Source organism: Pseudophryne corroboree, chromosome 2 (assembly GCF_028390025.1).
Source record: "Pseudophryne corroboree isolate aPseCor3 chromosome 2, aPseCor3.hap2, whole genome shotgun sequence".
Lineage (NCBI taxonomy): Eukaryota > Metazoa > Chordata > Amphibia > Anura > Myobatrachidae > Pseudophryne > Pseudophryne corroboree.
This window is the reverse complement of record NC_086445.1, coordinates 663,684,402-663,708,155: the sequence shown is the minus strand read 5'-3', so window position 1 is coordinate 663,708,155 and position 23,754 is coordinate 663,684,402.

Sequence of the window (23,754 nt, the reverse complement as noted above, 5' to 3'; positions counted from 1 at the left end):
TCACGTTTATTATATGGCAATATCACTGGAATTATACACCAGTATCACAGGAATTATATGCCAGTATCACGGGAATTATACGGCAATATCACAGGAATTATACAACATTATAACTGGAATTATATACCAGTTTCACTGGAATTATATACCAGTATCACAGGAATTTTACATCAATATTACTATAATTATACGTCAATATCACAGGAATTATATTCCAGTATCACTGGAATTATACTCCAGTATCACTGCAATTATACGGCAATATCACTGGAATTATACGTCAGTATCGCAGGAATTATACGATAGTATCACTGGAATTATACGCCATTTTCACAGGATTTATACGTTAGTTTCAATGGAATTATACGCCAGTATAACAGGAATTATATGGCAATATCACTGGAATTATACGGCAATATCACTGGAATTATATGACAAAATCACAGGAATTATACGACAGTATCACGAATTATACGCCAGTATCATGGGAATTATACTGCAATATCATTAGAATTTTACACCAGTATCACGGGAATTATACATCCGTATCACAAAAATTATACGGGAATATCACAGAAATTATACGCCAGTATCACTGGAATTATATGCCAGTATCACAGGAATTAAACGACAATATCACTGCAATTATACGACAATATCACAGGAATTATACGCCAGTATCACGTATTATACTTCAGTATCACAGGAATTATACGGCAATATCACTGGAATTATAATGCAATATCACAGGAATTATACAGCAGTATCACTGGAATTATATGCCAGTATCACGTTTATTATATGGCAATATCACTGGAATTATATACCAGTATCACAGGAATTACATGCCAGTATCATGGGAATTATACGGCAAGATCAGTGGAATTATACGACAAAATCACAGGAATTATACAACAGTATCACGAATTATACGCCAGTATCACTGGAATTATATGGCAATATCATTAGAATTATACGCCAGTATCACGGGAATTATACATCCATATCACAAAAATTATACGAGAATATCACAGAAGTTATATGCCAGTATCACTGGAATTATATGCCAGTATCACGGGAATTATACAGCCGTCACACAAAAATTATACGGGAATATCACAGGAATTATACGACAGTATAACTGGAATTATACGCCAGTATCACTGGATTTATATGCCGGTATCACAGGAATTTTACAGCATTATCACTATAATTATATGGCAATATCACGGGAGCTATACTCCAGTATCACTGGAATTATACTCCAGTATCACTGCAATTATAAGGCAATATCCCTGGAATTATACGGCTGTATCACAGGAATTATACGCCAGTATCACAGGAATAATCAACAGTATCACAGGAATTATACAGCAATATCACTGGAATTATATGGCAATGTCACAGAAATTATACGCCAGTATAACTGGAATTATACACCAGAATTATATGAATTATACGGCAATATCACTGGAATATACAACAGTATCACTGGAATTTTACAGCAATATCAATGGAATTATACGGCAATAACATTGGAATTATATGCCAGTATCACTAGAATTATACTGCAATATCACTGGTATTATACGGTAAGATCACAGGAATTATACAGCAATATTACTGGAATTATACACCAGTATCACAGGAATAATCAACAGTATCACAGGGATTATAGAGCAATATCACTGGAATTATATGGCAATGTCACAGAAATTATACGCCTGTATAACTGGAATTATACAACAGAATTATATGAATTATTCGTCAATATCACTGGAATATACAACAGTATCACTGGAATTTTACTTCAATATCAATGGAATTATACGGCAATAACATTGGAATTATATGACAGTATCACTGGAATTTTACTGCAATATCACAGGTATTATACGGTAAGATCTGTTAGGCGCCGGGGTCCGCTCGTCGGTGTGGCCCGGCGCCTAGCAACCAGGGACGCCGTGCGCGTACAGCCGCCGGCTCCCTGGCAACGCTAGACGCCGGGCGCACGGAGCCGCACGGACCCTAGCAACGGGGACGCCACTGGCGGACCGCGTTCCCCGTTGCTGGGTCCATTGTAATTAGTATAGGCACCTGTTTCCTGGCCGTGCAGCAAGGCAGCTGCACGGCATTTAGTCCAATCAGCCTCTAAACAGCTGATTGGAGGACTCCCTGTTAAGTACACTCCCAGGGCTTCTCACAAACGCCGGTAATAGCTTCCTGCATGCTGTATCTGTTTGCTGAGAGTGTTTCCAGTCCTGCTGTATCCGGTCGTTCCTGTCCTCAGTTGTCCTGTACTCGGAAGTCGTCATCTGTTCCTGGAGTCCTGACTGAGCACCATTAAAACATCCAGTGGTGTTCGTGAGTCGCGGCGTAGCCGTGTGTTGCGGCTCGGCCGCTTTATTACTTATTATTTATTATTTGTGTTTCGGAGCTTTTGCGGAGGATTCCGCTCCCACAGATCCACTCTGGTATCCAGCGGTGCTGGGTAGGAGTAACGGACTAGTGGATTTTGGTTGTCCTTTTATCTGGCGGTTTTTCCGCGCATACTTCTAGTTTGGTTAGTTAGCTTTTTGCCCCTGGCCTGTTGCTAGTCAGAGGTCCTCTTGTCATCATCCTGCCTCGGATTTCCCTTTGTCTCTCACTAAGACCGGGGGGCACCGGAGTTGGGCAGACATAATCCGCCTTTCAAACGTGGCTGCCAGGGGCTCAAGAAACCATAGTCTCGCAAGGGATTTCCGATAGCACGGGTGAGACAATAGAGTTAGGGCGCCAGGGGCAACTAGTCTTTCCAGCTCCCGTAACCAGCATTCCCTTCCAGTACTCTGGCCATTGCCATGAGATCTCCTCCGGTCAGGACAGGAGTACTGGAATCATAACATTATTACCGGCCCAAACCAAAACTTAAAATTAAACAGGGTTTAATTTTTTCCTTATTCAGTTTTGTAAGAGTTATCGGCCTCATGAATTCCACAGGTTTAGGGCCAAATCCCGGTCAGCTCCTAGTCAGCCAGATTCAAGAGCTTACTCAGATGTTTCAGGATCTTTCCCTTCAGGTGAAGTCGCAGGAAGATCTTTTACGATCTTTTACGAACTTCCCCGAGGGTAGTCCCTGAACCAAAAATGCACTTGCCTGACCGTTTTTCTGGTGATAGGAAGGAGTTTTTTAATTTTAAAGAATCCTGTAAACTTTATTTTCGTTTAAGACCGATCTCCTCGGGTACTGAGTCTCAGCGGGTCGGAATTATTATTTCTTTGCTCCAGCGGGATCCTCAGACTTGGGCATTCGGTTTAAAAGCAGAGGATCCGGCGTTGTTGTCAGTAGACGCCTTTTTTGGGTCTTTAGGACTTTTGTATGATGACCCTGATAGAGAGGCATCCGCTGAGAGTCAGTTACGCGCTCTCAGACAGGGTAGAAATCCTGCAGAGGTTTTTTTTACAGAGTTTCGCCGTTGTTCGAACTGGAATGACCCAGCCCTGCGCAGTCAGTTTCGCCTCGGCTTATCAGAGTCTATAAAAGACAGTCTCCTTCAGTATCCCGCTCCTGAGACTCTCGATAAACTCATGGAGCTTTCTATTAAGATTAATCGTCGTCTCAGAGAGCGGAGGGCTGAAAAAGGAGCACCTGTCAGGTCTACTCCATGTGTATTTTCCATTCTTGAGGACGTAGAGGAGCCCATGCAGATGGGTCTCTCCCGGCTGCCTCCAGAAGAAAGAGCCAGAAGGCAAAACTCTGGTCTTTGTTTGTACTGTGGGGGTAAGGGACATTTTGCCTGTAATTGTCCGAACAAGTCGGGAAAACGCCTCGACCAAGTGAATTGTGAGGGGGTTCACTTTGGTCTGCAGCTTATCTCCTCGAATAACTCCCTTTTAGTCCCAGCTAAAGTTTCCTTTGGCAGCCTCAGTTCTTCGGTGTCGGCTTTTGTTGACAGTGGAGCTGCAGGGAACTTTATGGACTTAACGTGGGCCAAGGCCTTAGGTATTCCTCAGTTAGCCTTGGGTAGGTGTATCACCATGCATGGTTTAGATGGGAGTCCCTTGTCCAATGGGGTTATTTCCCTCTGTACACCCCCTGTACTACTTACGGTAGGAGCTCTTCATTCCGAAAAGATCGAGTTTTTCCTTACCCATTGCCCAGCAGTTCCAGTGGTTCTGGGTCACCCTTGGCTGGCCTTTCATAATCCCACCATTGATTGGCAGTCGGGGGAGATTTCACAATGGAGTACCATCTGTAATAAGGAATGTATTACGTTTCCCGTCAGAATAGCTGCTGCCATTCCCGAACTCATTCCCGGGGAATACCAGGACTTTGTTGATGTGTTTTCCAAGGGCAATGCGGACATTCTGCCTCCCCATCGGCCTTATGATTGTGCTATTGAGCTAATTCCTGGTGCCACATTGCCAAAGGGAAGGTTATATGCATTACCCGGGCCAGAAACTGCGGCCATGAATGAGTATGTTAAGGAGAGCCTAGGGAAAGGATTTATCAGGCCATCTAAATCCCCTTTAAGTGCAGGCTTCTTCTTTGTGGAGAAAAAAGATGGATCACTCAGACCTTGCATTGACTTTAGAGCCCTGAATAAGATCTCAGTTAAAAATACTTACCCTCTGCCGCTGATTTCTGTCCTCTTTGATCAGCTGCGTTCGGCTGTGATTTTTTTCTAAAATTGACCTGAGGGGAGCGTATAACCTCATCCGAATCAAGTCGGGATATGAGTGGAAGACGGCTTTCAGTACTCAGTCGGGTCACTACGAGTATCTGGTGATGCCGTTCGGCTTGTCTAACGCTCCGGCAGTTTTCCAGGATCTCATAAACGATGTGCTCCGTGATTTCCTAGGAAGATTCATGGTCGTTTACTTAGACGACATCCTGATCTATTCTGACTCAATTGAACAACATGTTACCCAGGTGCGTCAGGTTCTTCAAAAATTACGTGAAAATCACCTATATGCCAAGCTGGAGAAGTGTGAGTTTCATGTCACGGAGGTATCCTTTTTAGGGTACATTATTTCCCCTCGGGGATTCTGCATGGAACCTAAGAAGCTCCAAGCCATCCTTAGTTGGGCGCAACCCACCAACTTAAAAGCAATTCAGCGCTTTTTAGGGTTTGCGAATTATTATAGAAGATTTATTCATTCTTTTTCCGACCTGGTTGCTCCCATTGTTGCACTCACTAAGAAGGGAGCGGATCCTACCAACTGGTCACGTGAAGCTGAGTTATCCTTTCAGGCCTTGAAACAAGCTTTTGTCTCAGCTCCTGTCCTCAGACATCCCAACCCAGAATTACCCTTCATTGTTGAGGTTGATGCCTCGGAGGTTGGAGTGGGGGCTATCCTATCTCAAAAGGATCCGGAGTCTCTGGAACTACATCCTTGTGCCTTTATGTCCAGGAAATTCTCATCCGCTGAATCCAACTACGATGTTGGTAACCGGGAGTTACTGGCTATTAAATGGGCTTTCGAGGAGTGGAGGCATTGGCTTGAGGGAGCAACACATACCATTTCAGTATTGACTGACCACAAAAATCTTCAGTACATCGAATCAGCTAAGCGGCTGAATGCCCGGCAGGCTCGTTGGGCTTTATTTTTTACTCGTTTCAAGTTTATTATCACTTTTAGGCCAGGTTCCAAGAATACCAAGGCGGATGCCCTGTCACGCAGTTTTCTTCCAGTTCATAATAACAGTCCTGTTACTCCCATACTTCCGTCTTCAGTCATTTGGGCAGGCCTCACACAAGATTTATTTACCCAGTTAAAGCAGCTTCAACATCAAGCTCCTGGAAATACTCCTGCTGGTCATCTTTACGTCCCTGAGTTTTTGAGAGCTACTGTTTTGACTGAGTTTCATGATAGCAAAGTCGCCGGGCATCCGGGGATCTCTAAGACTTTGGAATTAGTCTCCCGCTCAGTATGGTGGCCTAGTCTTTCTAAAGACATTAAGGAGTTTGTTTTTTCTTGTCAGGTCTGTGCACAGCATAAGGTTCCCCGTTCCTTGCCTATTGGGCAACTTATGCCCTTAAATGTTCCTCTCAGGCCATGGTCTCATATTTCCATGGATTTGTGGTAGACCTCCCTCTGTCAGCCGGATTCCGAGTCATATGGGTGGTAGTGGACCGTTTTAGCAAGATGGCCCATTTCATTGCTCTTCCCCGACTGCCATCTGCCCAGGGATTGGTTGTTTTGTTTCTCCGCCATGTTTTCAGACTTCATGGGTTGCCCACTGATATTGTTTCTGATCGGGGTCCACAATTCATTGCACAATTCTGGAAGTCTTTTTGTGCCTCATTAAAGATGAAATTGTCTTTAACATCCGGCTACCATCCCCAATCCAACGGGCAGACCGAGCGAGTTAATCAATCATTAAAACAGTATTTGCGTTTGTACTCAGCCAAACTCCAGAATGATTGGTCCGAGTTTCTTCCTTTGGCGGAGTTTGCTTACAATAATTCTTGTCATTCCTCCACTAATGTGTCTCCTTTCTTTTCAGTTTTTGGTTTTCACCCCAGAGCTAATTCTTTTTTTCAACATTCTTCTGTTTCCTTGCTAACCTTAACCTCTCATCTCAGAGTCATTTGGAAAAAAGTGCACCTTGCTCTCAGAAAAGCGGCATTTCGAGAGAAAACATTTTCTGACAGGCTCCGGCGTCCTTGCACTTTTAAGGTGGGAGACAGGGTATGGTTGTCGACTCGTAACATTAGACTTCGACAAACCTCAGCTAGATTGGGCCCCAAATTTATTGGACCATTTCATATTATTAAAAAAATCAACCCAGTTGCTTTCCGGTTACGTTTACCAAGAGCTCTCCGGATCGGAAATACGTTCCATTGCTCCCTGTTGAAACCATACGTTTATTCCAGTAGATTTCCTCGGAAGATCTCTCAGGGGAAATCACCGGTGGATGTACAGGGACAACAGGAGTTCTTGGTGGAGAAGGTTCTCGATTCCAAATTGTCCCGAGGTCGGCTTTATTTTCTGGTGCACTGGAAGGGCTATGGTCCAGAGGAAAGGTCTTGGGTCCTGGATAAGGATCTCCATGCCCCGAGGCTCAAGAGGGCATTTTTTCGGGAATTTCCTCGGAAACCTGGCTTTAGGGGTTCCTTGACCACTCCTCAAGGGGGGGTACTGTTAGGCGCCGGGGTCCGCTCGTCGGTGTGGCCCGGCGCCTAGCAACCAGGGACGCCATGCGCGTACAGCCGCCGGCTCCCTGGCAACGCTAGACGCCGGGCGCACGGAGCCGCACGGACCCTAGCAACGGGGACGCCACTGGCGGACCGCGTTCCCCGTTGCTGGGTCCATTGTAATTAGTATAGGCACCTGTTTCTTGGCCGTGCAGCAAGGCAGCTGCACGGCATTTAGTCCAATCAGCCTCTAAACAGCTGATTGGAGGACTCCCTGTTAAGTACACTCCCAGGGCTTCTCACAAACGCCGGTAATAGCTTCCTGCATGCTGTATCTGTTTGCTGAGAGTGTTTCCAGTCCTGCTGTATCCGGTCGTTCCTGTCCTCAGTTGTCCTGTACTCGGAAGTCGTCAACTGTTCCTGGAGTCCTGACTGAGCACCATTAAAACATCCAGTGGTGTTCGTGAGTCGCAGCGTAGCCGTGTGTTGCGGCTCGGCCGCTTTATTACTTATTATTTATTATTTGTGTTTCGGAGCTTTTGTGGAGGATTCCGCTCCCACAGATCCACTCTGGTATCCAGCGGTGCTGGGTAGGAGTAACGGACTAGTGGATTTTGGTTGTCCTTTTATCTGGCGGTTTTTCCGCGCATACTTCTAGTTTGGTTAGTTAGCTTTTTGCCCCTGGCCTGTTGCTAGTCAGAGGTCCTCTTGTCATCATCCTGCCTCGGATTTCCCTTTGTCTCTCACTAAGACCGGGGGGCACCGGAGTTGGGCAGACATAATCCGCCTTTCAAACGTGGCTGCCAGGGGCTCAAGAAACCATAGTCTCGCAAGGGATTTCTGATAGCACGGGTGAGACAATAGAGTTAGGGCGCCAGGGGCAACTAGTCTTTCCAGCTCCCGTAACCAGCATTCCCTTCCAGTACTCTGGCCATTGCCATGAGATCTCCTCCGGTCAGGAGTACTGGAATCATAACAAGATCACAGGAATTATACAGCAATATTATTGGAATTATACGGCATTATCACTGGAATAATACGCCAGTATCACATGAATTATACAGCAATATCACTGAAATTTTACAACGATATAACGGGAATTATACGCTAGTTTTACTTAAATTATACGCCAGTATCACGGGAGTTATACGGCAGTATCACAGGAATTATTGCCAGAATCACTAGTATTATACACCAATATCACTGGAATTATACAGCAATATCACTGGAATTATACGGCAATATCACTGGAATTATATGCCAGTATCACGGGAATTAAACGACAATATCACTGGAATTATAAGACAATATCACATGAATTATACGCCAATATCACGAATTATACGCCAGTATCACTGGAATTATACGGCAATATCACTGGAATTATAATGCAATATCACAGGAATTATACACAAGAATCACTGCAATTATATGCCAGTATTATGTTTATTATATGGCAATATCACTGGAATTATACACCAGTATCACAGGAATTATATGCCAGTATCACGGGAATTATACGGCAAGATCACTGGAATTATACGACAATATCACAGGAATTATATGACATTATCACGAATTATGCGCCAGTATCACTGGATTTATACGGCAATATCATTAGAATTATATGCCAGTATTACGGGAAATATACGGCAGTGTCACTGGAATTATATGTTAGTATCACGAGAACTATACGGCAAAATCTCTGGAATTATATGGCAATATCACAGGAATTATACGCCACAATCACTGGAATTATATGGCAGTATCCTGGGAATTATATGGCAATATCTCTAAAATATACGGCAGTATCACCAGAATTATACAGCAATATCACTGGAATTATATGCCAGTATCACGGGAATTATACGGCAATATCACTGGAATTATAAGGCAATATCACTGGAATTTTACGCCTGTCTCACAGAAATTATACAGCAATATCACTGGAATTATACGTGAATATCACTATAATTATACGGCAATATCACGAGAAATATACGCCAGTATCACTGGAATTATATGGCAGAATCACTGGAATTATACACCAGTATCTCTGGAATTAAACGCCAGCATCTCGGGAAATATACAGCAATATCACTGGAATTATACGCCTGGTTCACAGGAATTATACAGCAATATTAATGGAATTATATGGAAATATCACAGGACTTAAACGCCAGAATCACTGAATTATATGCAAGTATCACGGGAATTATACGGCAATATCACAGGAATTATACAACATTATAACTGTAATTATATGCCAGTTTCACTGGAATTATATACCAGTATCACAGGAATTTTACAACAATATTACTATTATTATACGGCAATATCACAGGAATTATACGTCAGTATCACAGGAATTTTATGGTAGTATCACTGGAATTATACGCCATTATCACAGGATTTATACGTTAGTATCAATGGAATTATACGCCAGTATAACAGGAATTATATGGCAATATCACTGGAATATACAACAGTATCACTGGAATTTTACATCAATAACAATGGAAGTATACGGCAATAACATTGGAATTATATGCCAGTATCACTGGAATTATACTGCAATATCACTGGTATTATACGGTAAGATCACAGGAATTATACAGCAATATTACTGGAATTATACGGCAATATCACTGGAATTATATGCCAGTATCACCAGAATTAAACGGCAATATCACTGGAATTATATGTCAGTATTGCGAGAATTATACGGCATTATCCGAGGAAAAATACGGTAAATCACAGAAATTATACGACAGTATCATGGGAATTATACGTTAGTATCACTGGAATAATATGCCAGTTTCACATGAATTATACAGAAATATCACTGGAATTGTATGTCAGTATCACAGGAATTATAAATCAGAATCACTGGAATTATAAGACAGTATCTCTGCAATTATACGGCAATATCACAGGAATTATACGCCACTATCACTGGAATTATACGCCAGTGCCACGGGAATTATACGGCAATATCACTGGAATTATATGTCAGTATTGCGAGAATTATACGGCATTATCAGAGGAATAATACGGTAAAATCACAGAAATTATACGACAGTATCATGGGAATTATACGTTAGTATCACTGGAATAATATGCCAGTTTCACATGAATTATACGGCAATATCACTGGATTTAAACGTCAATATCACAGAAATTATACACCAGTATCACTAAAATTATACACCAGTATCACGTTTATTATATGGCAATATCACTGGAATTATACGACAGTATTATAGGAATTATACGACAATATCACTGGAATTATACGGCAATATCACGAATTATACACCAGTATCACGGGAATTATACGACAATATCACAGGAATTATACGCCAATATCACAAATTATACGTCAGTATCACGGGAATTATATGGCAATATCACTGGAATTATAATGCAATATCACAGGAATTCTACACCAGTATCACTGGAATTATACTCCAGTATCACGTTTATTATATGGCAATATCACTGGAATTATACACCAGTATCACAGGAATTATATGCCAGTATCACGGGAATTATACGGCAATATCACAGGAATTATACAACATTATAACTGGAATTATGTGACAGTTTCACTGGAATTATATACCAGTATCACAGGAATTATACGACAGTATCACGAATTTTACGCCAGTATCACGGGAATTATACTGCAATATCATTAGAATTATACACCAGTATCACGGGAATTATACATCCGTATCACAAAAATTATACGGTAATATCACAGAAATTATAAAACAGTATCACTGGAATTATATGCCAGTATCACGGGAATTAAACGACAATATCACTGGAATTATACGACAATATCACAGGAATTATACGCCAGTATCACGTATTATACGTCAGTATCACAGGAATTATACGGCAATATCACTGGAATTATAATGCAATATCACAGGAATTATACAGCAGTATCACTGGAATTATATGCCAGTATCACGTTTATTATATGGCAATATCACTTTAATTATACACCAGTATCACAGGAATTATATGCCAGTATCATGGGAATTATACGGCAAGATCACTGGAATTATACGACAAGATCACAGGGATTATACGACAGTATCACGAATTATATGCCAGTATCACTGGAATTATATGGCAATATCATTAGAATTAAACGCCAGTATCACAGGAATTATACATCCGTATCACAAAAATGATACAGGAATATCACAGAAGTCATATGGCAGTATCACTGGAATTATATGCCAGTATCACGGGAATTATACAGCCGTATCACAAAAATTATACGGGAATATCACAGGAATTATACGACAGTATAACTGGAATTATACGCCAGTATCACTGGATTTATACGCCGGTATCACAGGAATTTTACAGCATTATCAATATAATTATATGGCAATATCACGGGAGCTATACTCCAATATCACTGGAATTATACTCCAGTATCACTGCAATTATAAGGCAATATCCCTGGAATTATACGGCTGTATCACAGGAATTATACGCCAGTATCACAGGAATAATCAACAGTATCACAGGAATTATACAGCAATATCACTGGAATTATATGGCAATGTCACAGAAATTATACGCCAGTATAACTGGAATTATACACCAGAATTATATGAATTATACAGCAATATCACTGGAATATACAACAGTATCACTGGAATTTTACAGCAATATCAATGGACTTATACGGCAATAACATTGGAATTATATGCCAGTATCACTGGAATTATACTGCAATATCACTGGTGTTATACGGTAATATCACAGGAATTATACAGCAATGTTACAGGAATTATACGCCAGTATCACAGGAATAATCAACAGTATCACAGGAATTATACAGCAATATCACTGGAATTATATGGCAATGTCACAGAAATTATACGCCTGTATAACTGGAATTATACACCAGAATTATATGAATTATACGGCAATATCACTGGAATATACAACAGTATCACTGGAATTTTACTGCAATATCAATGGAATTATACGGCAATAACATTGGAATTATATGCCAGTATCACTGGAATTTTACTGCAATATCACAGGTATTATATGGTAAAATCACAGGAATTATACAGCAATATTACTGGAATTATACGGCAATATCACTGGAATTATACACCAGTAACACAGGAATTATACGCCAGTATCACTGGAATAATACGCCAGTATCACATGAATTATACAGCAATATCACTGGAATTTTACGACGATATCACGGGAATTATACGCCAGTTTTACTTAAATTATACGCCAGTGTCACGGGAGTTATACGGCAGTATCACATGAATTATACGCCAGAATCACAAGAATTATACACCAATATCACTGGAATTATACAGCAATATCACTGGAATTATACGGCAATATCACTGGAATTATATGCCAGTATCACGGATTATACGCCAGTATCACGGGAATTATACGGCAATATCACTGGAATTATAATGCAATATCACTGGAATTATACACAAGAATCACTGCAATTATACGCCAGTATCATGTTTATTATATGGCAATATCACTGGAATTATACACCAGTATCACAGGAATTATATGCCAGTATCACGGGAATTATACAGCAATATCACTGGAATTATACGACAATATCACAGGAATTATATGACATTATCACGAATTATGCGCCAGTATCACTGGATTTATACGGCAATATCATTAGAATTATATGCCAGTATTATGGGAAATATACGGCAATGTCACTGGAATTATATGTTAGTATCACGAGAACTATACGGCAAAATCTCTGGAATTATACGGCAGTATCACAGGAATCATACGCCAGTATCACTGGAATTATATGCCAGTATCCTGGGAATTATATGGCAATATCTCTAAAATATACGGCAGTATAACCGGAATTATACAGCAATATCACTTTAATTATACGCCTGGTTCACAGGAATTATACAGCAATATTACTGGAATTATATAGAAATATCACAGGATTTAAACTCCAGAATCACTGAATTATATGCCAGTATCACGGGAATTATACGGCAATATCACAGGAATTATACAAAATTATAACTGTAATTATTTACCAGTATCACAGGAATTTTTTCATCAATATTACTATTATTATACGGCAATATCACTGGAATTATACGCCAGTTTCACAGGAATTATACAGAAATATCACTGGAATTGTATGGCAGTATCACAGGAATTATAAATCAGAATCACTGGAATTATAAGACAGTATCTCTGCAATTATACGGCAATATCACAGAAATTATACGCCACTATCACTGGAATTATACGCCAGTGCCACGGGAATTATACGGCAATATCACTGGAATTATATGTCAGTATTGCGAGAATTATACGGCATTATCAGAGGAAAAATACGGTAAAATCACAGAAATTATACGACAGTATCATGGGAATTATACGTTAGTATCACTGGAATAATATGCCAGTTTCACATGAATTATACGGCAATATCACTGGAATTAAACGGCAATATCACAGAAATTATACACCAGTATCACTAAAATTATACGCCAGTATCACGTTTATTATATGGCAATATCACTGGAATTATACGACAGTATCATGGGAATTATACGACAATATCACTGGAATTATACGGCAATATTACGAATTATACGCCAGTATCACGGGAATTATACGACAATATCACAGGAATTATACGCCAATATCACAAATTATACATCAGTATCACGGGAATTATATGGCAATATCACTGGAATTATAATGCAATATCACAGGAATTCTACACCAGTATCACTGGAATTATACTCCAGTATCACGTTTATTATATGGCAATATCACTGGAATTATACACCAGTATCACAGGAATTATATGCCAGTATCACGGGAATTATACGGCAATATCACAGGAATTATACAACATTATAACTGGAATTATATGACAGTTTCACTGGAATTATATACCAGTATCACAGGAATTATACGACAGTATCACAAATTTTACGCCAGTATCACGGGAATTATACTTCAATATCATTAGAATTATACACCAGTATCACGGGAATTATACATCCGTATCACAAAAATTATACGGTAATATCACAGAAATTATAAGACAGTATCACTGGAATTATATGCCAGTATCACGGGAATTAAACGACAATATCACTGGAATTATACGACAATATCACAGGAATTATACGCCAGTATCACGTATTATACGTCAGTATCACAGGAATTATACGGCAATAACATTGGAATTATATGCCAGTATCACTGGAATTTTACTGCAATATCACAGGTATTATACGGTAAAATCACAGGAATTATACAGCAATATTACTGGAATTATACGGGAATATCACTGGAATTATACACCAGTAACACATGAATTATACGCCAGTATCACTGGAATAATACGCCAGTATCACATGAATTATACAGCAATATCACTGGAATTTTACGACGATATCACGGGAATTATACGCCAGTTTTACTTAAATTATACGCCAGTGTCACGGGAGTTATACGGCAGTATCACATGAATTATACGCCAGAATCACAAGAATTATACACCAATATCACTGGAATTATACAGCAATATCACTGGAATTATACGGCAATATCACTGGAATTATATGCCAGTATCACGGATTATACGCCAGTATCACGGGAATTATACGGCAATATCACTGGAATTATAATGCAATATCACTGGAATTATACACAAGAATCACTGCAATTATACGCCAGTATCATGTTTATTATATGGCAATATCACTGGAATTATACACCAGTATCACAGGAATTATATGCCAGTATCACGGGAATTATACAGCAATATCACTGGAATTATACGACAATATCACAGGAATTATATGACATTATCACGAATTATGCGCCAGTATCACTGGATTTATACGGCAATATCATTAGAATTATATGCCAGTATTATGGGAAATATACGGCAATGTCACTGGAATTATATGTTAGTATCACGAGAACTATACGGCAAAATCTCTGGAATTATACGGCAGTACCACAGGAATCATACGCCAGTATCACTGGAATTATATGCCAGTATCCTGGGAATTATATGGCAATATCTCTAAAATATACGGCAGTATCACCGGAATTATACAGCAATATCACTGGAATTATACGCCTGGTTCACAGGAATTATACAGCAATATTACTGGAATTATATAGAAATATCACAGGATTTAAACTCCAGAATCACTGAATTATATGCCAGTATCACGGGAATTATACGGCAATATCACAGGAATTATACAAAATTATAACTGGAATTATATACCAGTATCACAGGAATTTTTTCATCAATATTACTATTATTATACGGCAATATCACTGGAATTATACACCAGTTTCACAGGAATTATACAGAAATATCACTGGAATTGTATGGCAGTATCACAGGAATTATAAATCAGAATCACTGGAATTATAAGACAGTATCTCTGCAATTATACGGCAATATCACAGGAATTATACGCCACTATCACTGGAATTATACGCCAGTGCCACGGGAATTATACGGCAATATCACTGGAATTATATGTCAGTATTGCGAGAATTATACGGCATTATCAGAGGAATAATACGGTAAAATCACAGAAATTATACGACAGTATCATGGGAATTATACGTTAGTATCACTGGAATAATATGCCAGTTTCACATGAATTATACGGCAATATCACTGGAATTAAACGGCAATATCACAGAAATTATACACCAGTATCACTAAAATTATACGCCAGTATCACGTTTATTATATGGCAATATCACTGGAATTATACGACAGTATCATGGGAATTATACGACAATATCACTGGAATTATACGGCAATATCACGAATTATACGCCAGTATCACGGGAATTATACGACAATATCACAGGAATTATACACCAATATCACAAATTATACGTCAGTATCACGGGAATTATATGGCAATATCACTGGAATTATAATGCAATATCACAGGAATTCTACACCAGTATCACTGGAATTATACTCCAGTATCACGTTTATTATATGGCAATATCACTGGAATTATACACCAGTTTCACAGGAATTATATGCCAGTATCACGGGAATTATACGGCAATATCACAGGAATTATACAACATTATAACTGGAATTATATGACAGTTTCACTGGAATTATATACCAGTATCACAGGAATTATACGACAGTATCACGAATTTTACGCCAGTATCACGGGAATTATACTGCAATATTATTAGAATTATACACCAGTATCACGGGAATTATACATCCGTATCACAAAAATTATACGGTAATATCACAGAAATTATAAGACAGTATCACTGGAATTATATGCCAGTATCACGGGAATTAAACGACAATATCACTGGAATTATACGACAATATCACAGGAATTATACGCCAGTATCACGTATTATACGTCAGTATCACAGGAATTATACGGCAAAATCACTGGAATTATAATGCAATATCACAGGAATTATACAGCAGTATCACTGGAATTATATGCCAGTATCACGTTTATTATATGGCAATATCACTTTAATTATACACCAGTATCACAGGAATTATATGCCAGTATCATGGGAATTATACGGCAATATCACTGGAATTATACGACAAGATCACAGGGATTATACGACAGTATCACGAATTATATGCCAGTATCACTGGAATTATATGGCAATATCATTAGAATTAAACACCAGTATCACAGGAATTATACATCCGTATCACAAAAATAATACAGGAATATCACAGAAGTCATATGCCAGTATCACTGGAATTATATGCCAGTATCACGGGAATTATACAGCCGTATCACAAAAATTATACGGGAATATCACAGGAATTATACGACAGTATAACTGGAATTATACGCCAGTATCACTGGATTTATACGCCGGTATCACAGGAATTTTACAGCATTATCACTATAATTATATGGCAATATCACGGGAGCTATACTCCAATATCACTGGAATTATACTCCAGTATCACTGCAATTATAAGGCAATATCCCTGGAATTATACGGCTGTATCACAGGAATTATACGCCAGTATCACAGGAATAATCAACAGTATCACAGGAATTATACAGCAATATCACTGGAATTATATGGCAATGTCACAGAAATTATACGCCAGTATAACTGGAATTATACACCAGAATTATATGAATTATACGGCAATATCACTGGAATATACAACAGTATCACTGGAATTTTACAGCAATATCAATGGACTTATACGGCAATAACATTGGAATTATATGCCAGTATCACTGGAATTATACTGCAATATCACTGGTGTTATACGGTAATATCACAGGAATTATACAGCAATATTACTGGAATTATACGCCAGTATCACAGGAATAATCAACAGTATCACAGGAATTATACAGCAATATCACTGGAATTATATGGCAATGTCACAGAAATTATACGCCTGTATAACTGGAATTATACACCAGAATTATATTAATTATACGGCAATATCACTGGAATATACAACAGTATCACTGGAATTTTACTGCAATATCAATGGAATTATACGGCAATAACATTGGAATTATATGCCAGTATCACTGGAATTTTACTGCAATATCACAGGTATTATACGGTAAAATCACAGGAATTATACAGCAATATTACTGGAATTATACGGCAATATCACTGGAATTATACACCAGTAACACACATAGGCGTGCGCAGCACATTTTATTAGGGGGTGCACGACTGGAGTGGCGTGCCTAGCCCCGCCTACTGGGCGTGCCTAACCCCACCTACTGGGCGTGCCAGCGCCATATATTAGCAGTCAAAGCAAACTAAATAATATAGGGAATTTGATTAGAGTTTACAGTGAGGGCTGGCAGAGGTTTATTAAACCTAACAAGCTGTAAGCCTGGGACTTCGCTGACATCTGTCCGTTAACCCCTACATTACAGCAGATATATTGTATTGCCTGTATTGTAAATGACTTCAAAGAGCTGGGAAGGTGGGTGTTGGTGGTTTACAAATCTCTGCTCTACGAGATAGACATTTTGTAGGTGTTCGGCAAAATTAGTTTCATTAAAATGGCCCTTACATTAAGAAAAAAGCTATTGTTGCACTATATATATATATATATCCCATCGTACTGAGGGCACCCGGGCAACTACTCTGTGACATCTAAGGAGTATTGGACTAGACGCTGCAAAGCTTCTGATCAACGTTTCAATGCATAAGCATTTTCATCAAGATAACAGACATATTCACAAACACTCACCTATATAGTGCACCCATCACCACGAATCTCCTGCCGGGTCTACGACGTCTCCCGCTGTCAGGCGTCGGATACGGACGTCACCACAGTGCCCATCTCCAGACTAACAATAATACATAAACAAATACAAATGTTTCAATGTTGACAGCGCTAATTATATCATAAATGCTCAGTAACATTAATCCACTGATAATAGCTAACTTTCAAATATGCGGAAGCAGCGCTATGCATTCTGGGAACAGTCAAAGCTTTTAGCCTGTTGGTACCTCGGATCAAGATCCTACTCTACACCCCAATGTCGTTCCCAGTGGAGCCCAGTGTACCTCGCAGCAGAAATATGCGCTGTCATATGTTGTCATTAAGTATAGTCTGACACCCATTGATCGAGATTCCCTGTATGTATTTGTGACATCTATGATGTGTGAGTGCACTTTAAAAGGAGGGCAACAGGGCCAGAATACAAACATTATTGGATGTACTGTATATAGTGAATGCCGACCACCAAATAAAAAAAAATACACATATATATATATATATATATATATATACACATACATACATACATACATACACACACAATTATATGTATATATATATATATATATAATGCACAAACTCCACGGCACTCCCATGATCATCAGACCCCCGAGTCTGTCTTTATTTCGTACGCCGTGAGTGCCGCCCGAACCTGCAGAATATATATATATATATATATATATCTCTGAGTGCCAGTTATTTCTGAAGATTTTATATGTATATATATATACATACATATATACACACACATGACATATATATATACACACACACACACACACACACACATATATATATATATATATATATACACACACACACACATATATATATATATATATATATATATACTAGAGATGAGCGCCTGAAATTTTTCGGGTTTTGGGTTTTGGTTTTGGGTTCGGTTCCGCGGCCGTGTTTTGGGTTCGAACGCGTTTTGGCAAAACCTCACCGAATTATTTTTGTCGGATTCGGGTGTGTTTTGGATTCGGGTGTTTTTTTCCAAAAACACTAAAAAACAGCTTAAATCATAGAATTTGGGGGTCATTTTGATCCCAAAGTATTATTAACCTCAAAAACCATAATTTACACTCATTTTCAGTCTATTCTGAATACCTCACACCTCACAATATTATTTTTAGTCCTAAAATTTGCACCGAGGTCGCTGTGTGAGTAAGATAAGCGACCCTAGTGGCCGACACAAACACCGGGCCCATCTAGGAGTGGCACTGCAGTGTCACGCAGGATGTCCCTTCCAAAAAACCCTCCCCAAACAGCACATGACGCAAAGAAAAAAAGAGGCGCAATGAGGTAGCTGTGTGAGTAAGATTAGCGACCCTAGTGGCCGACACAAACACCGGGCCCATCTAGGAGTGGCACTGCAGTGTCACGCAGGATGGCCCTTCCAAAAAACCCTCCCCAAACAGCACATGACGCAAAGAAAAAAAGAGGCGCAATGAGGTAGCTGACTGTGTGAGTAAGATTAGCGACCCTAGTGGCCGACACAAACACCGGGCACATCTAGGAGTGGCACTGCAGTGTCACGCAGGATGTCCCTTCCAAAAAACCCTCCCCAAACAGCACATGACGCAAAGAAAAAAAGAGGCGCAATGAGGTAGCTGTGTGAGTAAGATTAGCGACCCTAGTGGCCGACACAAACACCGGGCCCATCTAGGAGTGGCACTGCAGTGTCACGCAGGATGTCCCTTCCAAAAAACCCTCCCCAATCAGCACATGATGCAAAGAAAAAGAAAAGAAAAAAGAGGTGCAAGATGGAATTATTCTTGGGCCCTCCCACCCACCCTTATGTTGTATAAACAAAACAGGACATGCACACTTTAACCAACCCATCATTTCAGTGACAGGGTCTGCCACACGACTGTGACTGATATGACGGGTTGGTTTGGACCCCCCCCAAAAAAGAAGCAATTAATCTCTCCTTGCACAAACTGGCTCTACAGAGGCAAGATGTCCACCTCATCTTCACCCTCCGATATATCACCGTGTACATCCCCCTCCTCACAGATTATCAATTCGTCCCCACTGGAATCCACCATCTCAGCTCCCTGTGTACTTTGTGGAGGCAATTGCTGCTGGTCAATGTCTCCGCGGAGGAATTGATTATAATTCATTTTAATGAACATCATCTTCTCCACATTTTCTGGATGTAACCTCGTACGCCGATTGCTGACAAGGTGAGCGGCGGCACTAAACACTCTTTCGGAGTACACACTTGTGGGAGGGCAACTTAGGTAGAATAAAGCCAGTTTGTGCAAGGGCCTCCAAATTGCCTCTTTTTCCTGCCAGTATGGACTGTGTGACGTGCCTACTTGGATGCGGTCACTCATATAATCCTCCACCATTCTATCAATGTTGAGAGAATCATATGCAGTGACAGTAGACGACATGTCCGTAATCGTTGTCAGGTCCTTCAGTCCGGACCAGATGTCAGCATCAGCAGTCGCTCCAGACTGCCCTGCATCACCGCCAGCGGGTGGGCTCGGAATTCTGAGCCTTTTCCTCGCACCCCCAGTTGCGGGAGAATGTGAAGGAGGAGATGTTGACAGGTCGCGTTCCGCTTGACTTGACAATTTTGTCACCAGCAGGTCTTTCAACCCCAGCAGACCTGTGTCTGCCGGAAAGAGAGATCCAAGGTAGGCTTTAAATCTAGGATCGAGCACGGTGGCCAAAATGTAGTGCTCTGATTTCAACAGATTGACCACCCGTGAATCCTTGTTAAGCGAATTAAGGGCTGCATCCACAAGTCCCACATGCCTAGCGGAATCGCTCCGTGTTAGCTCCTTCTTCAATGCCTCCAGCTTCTTCTGCAAAAGCCTGATGAGGGGAATGACCTGACTCAGGCTGGCAGTGTCTGAACTGACTTCACGTGTGGCAAGTTCAAAGGGCATCAGAACCTTGCACAACGTTGAAATCATTCTCCACTGCACTTGAGACAGGTGCATTCCATCTCCTATATCGTGCTCAATTGTATAGGCTTGAATGGCCTTTTGCTGCTCCTCCAACCTCTGAAGCATATAGAGGGTTGAATTCCACCTCGTTACCACTTCTTGCTTCAGATGATGGCAGGGCAGGTTCAGTAGTTTTTGGTGGTGCTCCAGTCTTCTGTACGTGGTGCCTGTACGCCGAAAGTGTCCCGCAATTTTTCTGGCCACCGACAGCATCTCTTGCACGCCCCTGTCGTTTTTTAAAAAATTCTGCACCACCAAATTCAAGGTATGTGCAAAACATGGGACGTGCTGGAATTTGCCCATATTTAATGCACACACAATATTGCTGGCGTTGTCCGATGCCACAAATCCACAGGAGAGTCCAATTGGGGTAAGCCATTCCGCGATGATCTTCCTCAGTTGCCGTAAGAGGTTTTCAGCTGTGTGCGTATTCTGGAAAGCGGTGATACAAAGCGTAGCCTGCCTAGGAAAGAGTTGGCGTTTGCGAGATGCTGCTACTGGTGCCGCCGCTGCTGTTCTTGCGGCGGGAGTCCATACATCTACCCAGTGGGCTGTCACAGTCATATAGTCCTGACCCTGCCCTGCTCCACTTGTCCACATGTCCGTGGTTAAGTGGACATTGGGTACAACTGCATTTTTTAGGACACTGGTGAGTCTTTTTCTGACGTCCGTGTACATTCTCGGTATCGCCTGCCTAGAGAAGTGGAACCTAGATGGTATTTGGTAACGGGGGCACACTGCCTCAATAAATTGTCTAGTTCCCTGTGAACTAACGGCGGATACCGGACGCACGTCTAACACCAACATAGTTGTCAAGGACTCAGTTATCCGCTTTGCAGTAGGATGACTGCTGTGATATTTCATCTTCCTCGCAAAGGACTGTTGAACAGTCAATTGCTTACTGGAAGTAGTACAAGTGGGCTTACGACTTCCCCTCTGGGATGACCATCGACTCCCAGCGGCAACAACAGCAGCGCCAGCAGCAGTAGGCGTTACACGCAAGGATGCATCGGAGGAATCCCAGGCAGGAGAGGACTCGTCAGACTTGCCAGTGACATGGCCTGCAGGACTATTGGCATTCCTGGGGAAGGAGGAAATTGACACTGAGGGAGTTGGTGGGGTGGTTTGCGTGAGCTTGGTTACAAGAGGAAGGGATTTACTGGTCAGTGGACTGCTTCCGCTGTCACCCAAAGTTTTTGAACTTGTCACTGACTTATTATGAATGCGCTGCAGGTGACGTATAAGGGAGGATGTTCCGAGGTGGTTAACGTCCTTACCCCTACTTATTACAGCTTGACAAAGGGAACACACGGCTTGACACCTGTTGTCCGCATTTCTGGTGAAATACCTCCACACCGAAGAGCTGATTTTTTTGGTATTTTCACCTGGCATGTCAACGGCCATATTCCTCCCACGGACAACAGGTGTCTCCCCGGGTGCCTGACTTAAACAAACCACCTCACCATCAGAATCCTTCTGGTCAATTTCCTCCCCAGCGCCAGCAACACCCATATCCTCCTCATCCTGGTGTACTTCAACACTGACATCTTCAATCTGACTATCAGGAACTGGACTGCGGGTGCTCCTTCCAGCACTTGCAGGGGGCATGCAAATAGTGGAAGGCGCATGCTCTTCACGTCCAGTGTTGGGAAGGTCAGGCATCGCAAACGACACAATTGGACTCTCCTTGTGGATTTGGGATTTCAAAGAACGCACAGTTCTTTGCGGTGCTTTTGCCAGCTTGAGTCTTTTCAGTTTTCTAGCGAGAGGCTGAGTGCTTCCATCCTCATGTGAAGCTGAACCACTAGCCATGAACATAGGCCAGGGCCTCAGCCGTTCCTTGCCACTCCGTGTGGTAAATGGCATATTGGCAAGTTTACGCTTCTCCTCCGACAATTTTATTTTAGGTTTTGGAGTCCTTTTTTTTCTGATATTTGGTGTTTTGGATTTGACATGCTCTGTACTATGACATTGGGCATCGGCCTTGGCAGACGACGTTGCTGGCATTTCATCGTCTCGGCCATGACTAGTGGCAGCAGCTTCAGCACGAGGTGGAAGTGGATATTGATCTTTCCCTAATTTTGGAACCTCAACTTTTTTGTTCTCCATATTTTATAGGCAGAACTAAAAGGCACCTCAGGTAAACAATGGAGATGGATGGATTGGATACTAGTATACAATTATGGACGGACTGCCACGGTTAGGTGGTATAAAAAAACCACGGTTAGGTGGTATATATTGTAATACAATTATGGATGGACGGACTGCCTGCCGAGTGCCGACACAGAGGTAGCCACAGCCGTGAACTACCGCACTGTAC